Source organism: Echinops telfairi, unplaced genomic scaffold (assembly GCF_000313985.2).
Source record: "Echinops telfairi isolate 266 unplaced genomic scaffold, ASM31398v2 ScPeMD7_1;HRSCAF=3_0, whole genome shotgun sequence".
Taxonomy (NCBI): Eukaryota; Metazoa; Chordata; class Mammalia; order Afrosoricida; family Tenrecidae; genus Echinops; species Echinops telfairi.
In genome coordinates, this window is record NW_022103896.1 from 82,934,193 (window position 1) to 82,940,022 (window position 5,830).

Sequence of the window (5,830 nt, forward strand, 5' to 3'; positions counted from 1 at the left end):
ATGGGTCAGTGAGGGATGTAAAAGCACTTTTTGCATATAAAAAGACATAGCCAGAAACAGTAATTACTCACCCCTGGAGCCATGGCAGTCCTGCTAGCTAACCAACACTTCTGGAGTTCTGAGAGCCCAATTCCTCCCCAAACTACTAACCTGAAAAGAGAGCAAGCTGCAGCTGCTTGAGGTGAGCCCTTCGCACCTGTGTGTTTTAAGCACCCTACAAGTCTGTCAGGAGTCAGATGTTGCTAGATGAGGAACTTTGCCTACTGTCTTATTCAGCCAGAACCCACAAACTTAAGGACCCTTACTTTTGCTTCCTGTATTGTAAGTTCGAATGGATAGCAATGGGTCTGCCCGGTTTCTGCCTTTCTTTCTTTTAACAGACTCGCAGGACCACATGGCTTTGTGAATTATTTGATTAATTTGTTACCCTACTGGGCAAATAAATCTAACATTTTGGAAAGATACAATTTTGCAGGTTATATTTTACATGGCTTGCTCCAAAGAGCCAGCACATCCATGACATTGATGCCACAGAAAGTTCTGTTGTTTACTCTGCCCCAGCAAGCCAGGATGGAAAGAAAATGACCTTCTGAGGAAAGGTTCAAAGAGAGTAATGTTTAGAGACAGAACCTTAGATTTATGGTTTAGGTTCTATTTCTACACACAGGTGGCCTTGACTGAATCATGTCCTCTTCCTTGACCTTTATTTATTATTTCTAAGTAGAACTAGTACTCTCAACTAATAATAATAAAGATAATATGTTAATTGAAATAGTCTTGTAATTGAGGAAACCTCACTGGAGCATGCACTGTAGTCAATGAAATAAATTATCAAAACCGACAGATAGGTAGACTACTATGGGAGAGACAGCTGGCATCATAATAAGGTAAAGGAGGATGGAGAGTACAGGAAAGTCTAACTTTTGCTTGTGGCATTCAACCTTGGGCTAGTATAGAGTTGAATTCTCTTTACTGAAGCTGGAAGCGAGCGGATGTGGCCCACCCAAAATTTCCTTGTTGTGCTGCTATTCATAGTACTATAGTGGCTAACGTTTAAGAAGTAGACCACCTCTTGCTGTTTCCTCATCCATTTTCAGTATGTAAGTGTCCCTGAAACCTGATCATCACGGATGATCCTGCTGTTATTTGAATACCCAGTGGCATAGCTTTGCGCATCACAACACAGCCACCAAAGTACAGCAGAATGACAGAATTTTGCACCCTCAGTGAGGACACGCGGAGACATGGTGATTAAGCGTTGGGCTGCTAGCCACAAGGTGGCAGATGGAAACCACCAGCTGCTCCATGGGAGACCAAGCAGGCTTTCTGCTTCTGTAAGGAGTTATAGCTTGGAAACCCACAGGTCCAGTTCTAGCCTGTCCCTCAGAATACCTGTGAGCCAGAATGCATACAATGGCAGTGAGTGGAATTTTACAAGATCAATCATTTATTCATTGTAAATACCCTTTTCCAGCAACATAAACAGTGATTATATACATGGACCTCACCAGCTGGAATAAACAGTAGTCAAATTGACTACATCTGTGGGAGGAGACAAAAAGAGGTCAGTGGCATAGTGGTTATGCATTGAGCTACAGTCCACACGGTCACTAGTTCGAAACTACCAGCAGCTCCATGGGTGAAAGACTGGGCTTTCTACTCCCATAGTCAATTACAATTTTGGAAACCCTCATGGATCGCTATGAGTTAGCAAAGTCTTGATGGTAGTGAGTTTAGTTACATTTGACAGGAAGAGACAATGAGAAAGGTCAATATCATCCGTCAAAATAAGGGCAGGGACAGATTGTGTAATAGATTATAAATTGTTCATATACAAGTTGAACTTGAAGTTGAAAAAATAAAAACAAGTCCACATCAGCAAAGTTATGCCCTTGAGTATATCTCACCTAAATTTTAGAAACCATCTCAAGAATCTCTTTGACACATTGGACACTAACAATCAAACCCAGATGAGCTTTGCAGCCATATCAAGAACATCGTATTGAAGAAAATAAAATGTCAATTAAAAAGATAGGAACGAAAGAAAAGATCAAGTAGCATAGCTAAAGCAAATGATAGAACCGATAAAGGAAAAGAACTGACCAGAAAATGTCAAAGGACAGTGGAGAAGACAAAGTAATGCACCTGGAATTAGAAAATCAAAAGGAATGAATGTGCTTATCTGATCTCAAGCTGAAAGAATGAAAGAAGACCATCAAGCCTTGAGTTGAAAACTGAAGGATTCTACGGACTACTATTGAATGGTGCAAAAAGCATCAAAAGAAGATAAAAGGAATACACAGCCTTACTCTACCAAAAAGGCAGCTGACATCAACCATTTCAAGGTAGCATGTGATTAAGAATCAATGGTAGACATCCAAGTTGTATTGAAGGTAGTATTGCAAAATAAGTCTCCAGCAATTGATTGAATACCAAAATTGATCTGTTTCAAAACATATCAGGCTTGGTGTAGGCTAGAATCACTTATTAGTCTATGCTAAGACATTTGGAAGGCAGCTACCTGGCCAACTGACTAGAAGAGATACTTAGACCCATCCCAATGAAAAGTGACTCAACAGAATGTGGAATTACTGAATAGTATCATTAATATAGTAGTGAAATCTTAAATCACTAATATGGAGCCCTGGTAGCCCTGTTCAGTAAGTATTGGACTGAAACTAACAGGAAGAAGCCAGGTAGGATTTAGGAAAGACAGATTTAGGAAAGTATGTGGGCCATGGTATATTATTGCTGAAACCTTGGCTGTAAGCAGGGATATCAGAAAATATTTACTTGGTTTTTATTTACTATGCAAAGTCATTTGATAACGTGGTTCATAACAAACCAGGGATAACACTTTAAGGAATGTGACTTCCAGAGCATTTACGTGGGCTTGTGTGTCACCTGTACAGAGAACAAGAGGCAGCGATTTGAACAGAACCTCGGATATTGCATGGTTTAAAATCATGAAAAGTGAACCTCAGGGTTGTACACTTACCCTTATTCATTCTGTATGCGAAGCATATCGTTAGAGAATTTGGACTATATGACGGAGAGCATGGTATCCAGGTTGGAGGAAAGCTCATTAAGACTTTTCTATATGAAGATGATGCCTTGCTTAATATAATTGAAGAAAACTGATAAAGTTTGAAAGCTACATTTTGGAATATGGATTACAACTCAGTGTAAAGAAAAACAAAATCCTCAACAATGGGCCAATAGACGACACTGTGATAAAAGGAGAAAGCTTGAATTTGTCAACACCTTCGTTGTACTTGGATCCCTAATTGACCTAGGAAAACGGCAAAGGACATATTGCACTGGGAGAATCTGCTGCACAAGATCAGTTTAAAGTGTTAAAGAGAAAAGCTGTCATGAGGATTATGGTGCCCCTGACCCAAGCTGTAGGATCCAGCCCCACACCTGGATGGGTCCTAAGGGGGCAGGTGTATAATTGAGTGGTAAATTAAAGAGACATGAGACAGCATGCAAAGGCTCACCTCTTCCATGTCGACCTGAACCAGAATGAGGCAGTAATGTATTCTCTCAAAAGCTTATATAATCTCGGGCATACAAGCCACTGTAAGCACATATGTAACAGGAAGGGGTTGTACTCAAGGCATATAGGTAACATAAAGGGGCGAGCTAGGGGTATTCACACAATAGGAAGGGGAGGTACATACATAACAACATGGGCAGGCTCTAAAGTTAAGATAGCAGCCTAACTTTGGTTATTTTTGTGCTGGCTTGACCTTAGGTGTCTCTGAGCAATTCTCCAGGGGAACAACTATGATCCATATTAGAAGGGAGTGGGCCCTACCTAGGGTGGGACTGACAAAAGACCTGATTGCTCTTGATGGCAGACAACCTACGGGCAAGAAACTTTGCCTTAGGAGAATGTGACTGGAACACATCTCCAACCTACGAATGTGAAGGTCTCCCTCCATAGCAGCCATGGCTGCCCAGACACCTGAACATATGAATGTAGAGAATTGGTCCACATACACTCTCCTCCCAGTTACGCTTCTGAGAAGTGAGGATGGTAAGCCTTAGTCTCACAAACTTAGGACATTTTATCACTAGAGATCAGTCGTTGGCAAAGGACATAGTGGTTGGTAAAACAGAGGGTCTGCAAAAAACGGTAGGCCATCAAGGAGATGGGTTGGCACATTGGCTGCAACAATGGACTCAAACTTAACTATAACTGTGCAGATGACATAATACTCCCAGTGGTTTGTTCTGCTTGATACAGGACCACTGTTGAGTCAGAGCCTACCATAATATTTATATGTGCTGTAAATATATCCATAAATATACAGGGGCAAAGTTATGAAAACTTCTTACCCAAACAACTTGAAGGAATGAGTAATTGTGCCTGGGGGCTCAGTACCATCATCTTGGGGGACAGAAAGGTCAATTTACATAACATAGTTTACAAAATTAATGTCTTACATTCTACTTTTGTGAATACTGATTGTGATTTTAAAAGATTGTAAGCAGCCATCTGAGGTTCAACTATTAGTCTCCCCTTACCTGGGACAAATATTGGTGAAAAAAATCAAAGACACAAGGAAACAATTTATCCAAAGGACAAATGGAGCACATGAATCCTAGCTTCCAGGACTTTGAGAACAGAACTAGGTGGTCCCTGGCTACCACTACCTCCCACTCTGAAAGGGGTCTTATTAGGAAGTCCTGGAGAGGGTGGGAGGAAAAGAAAGAATCAAATTCAAAATCATAAAACATCCAGGGTTACTGAACGGATGGAAACTAGCAGAAATCCTAAAAGCATAGTCCTTTGGCACATATCAGAACTAGAACTGAATTCACCGCCCCCTAGTACACCATTTTCAGCCAAATGACATACAGGCTTATAATAAGGTAAGCAAAAACATCAGTGAAGTATGCACTCCTTTGAACTACAAACCATATGGAAACAAAGGGGGGACATTTGCCCAGGAAAAAGGCTCAGCAGGTTGGAAGGGCTGGGAAAGAAGGATGGAGGAAAAGAGGGAACACATGGAGGCAGTGAGGGAATGCTATCTTATTGTGGCAATGGCAATCTATGTCATAAAATGTGTTTGAATTGTTGGATGGAGAAAAAAATTGCTCTGTAAACTTCCACCTAAGTGACCATAGATACAAGACAAGACATAGATACAAGACAAGACACCATAGATACAAGACAAGACAAAAACATGCCTTTGAGTTGATTATGACTCATGGATTTTATATAATCAATAGAGTATTGCTTAAACAAAATATCCTTATTGCCACAACTCATTTCAACCTTATAGGACCGAGCAGAACTGCCCCCCTGAGTTTCCAAGACTAACTTTGTATGGGAGTAGACAGTCCTGTCTTCCTTTCGTGGAGTGACTGGTGGTTTCGAACTGCTGACCTTGCAGACCGCAACTGAATGCGTCACTACTATGCCAGCAGGGCTCCTACAAACACACAACAAAAGTAAGACAGCTAATATCTCTTATGAAAAACAACAAAATTCAAAAGTAAGCAATGTAGCATAAGAAATATTTGGCATCCAACCTAATATATTAGATATGCAAAGAATTAGCACATTATAACAGTAACAAAAGGAAAACTAGTAGGAAATGATAAAGACCATGGATACAGCTGGTAAAAGTTTCAAAAGTGCATTTACAGATCTTATAAATGTAGTCAAGGAAAGGTAAACAAGCGGCCATCTAGCTCAGAAGCAACAAAGCCCACATGGAACAACATATCAGCCTGTGTGATCACGGGGTGTCGAAAGGATCACTGAAGACAAATGGGTGCATAAGCAAATGTGGTGAAGAAAGCTGATGGTGCC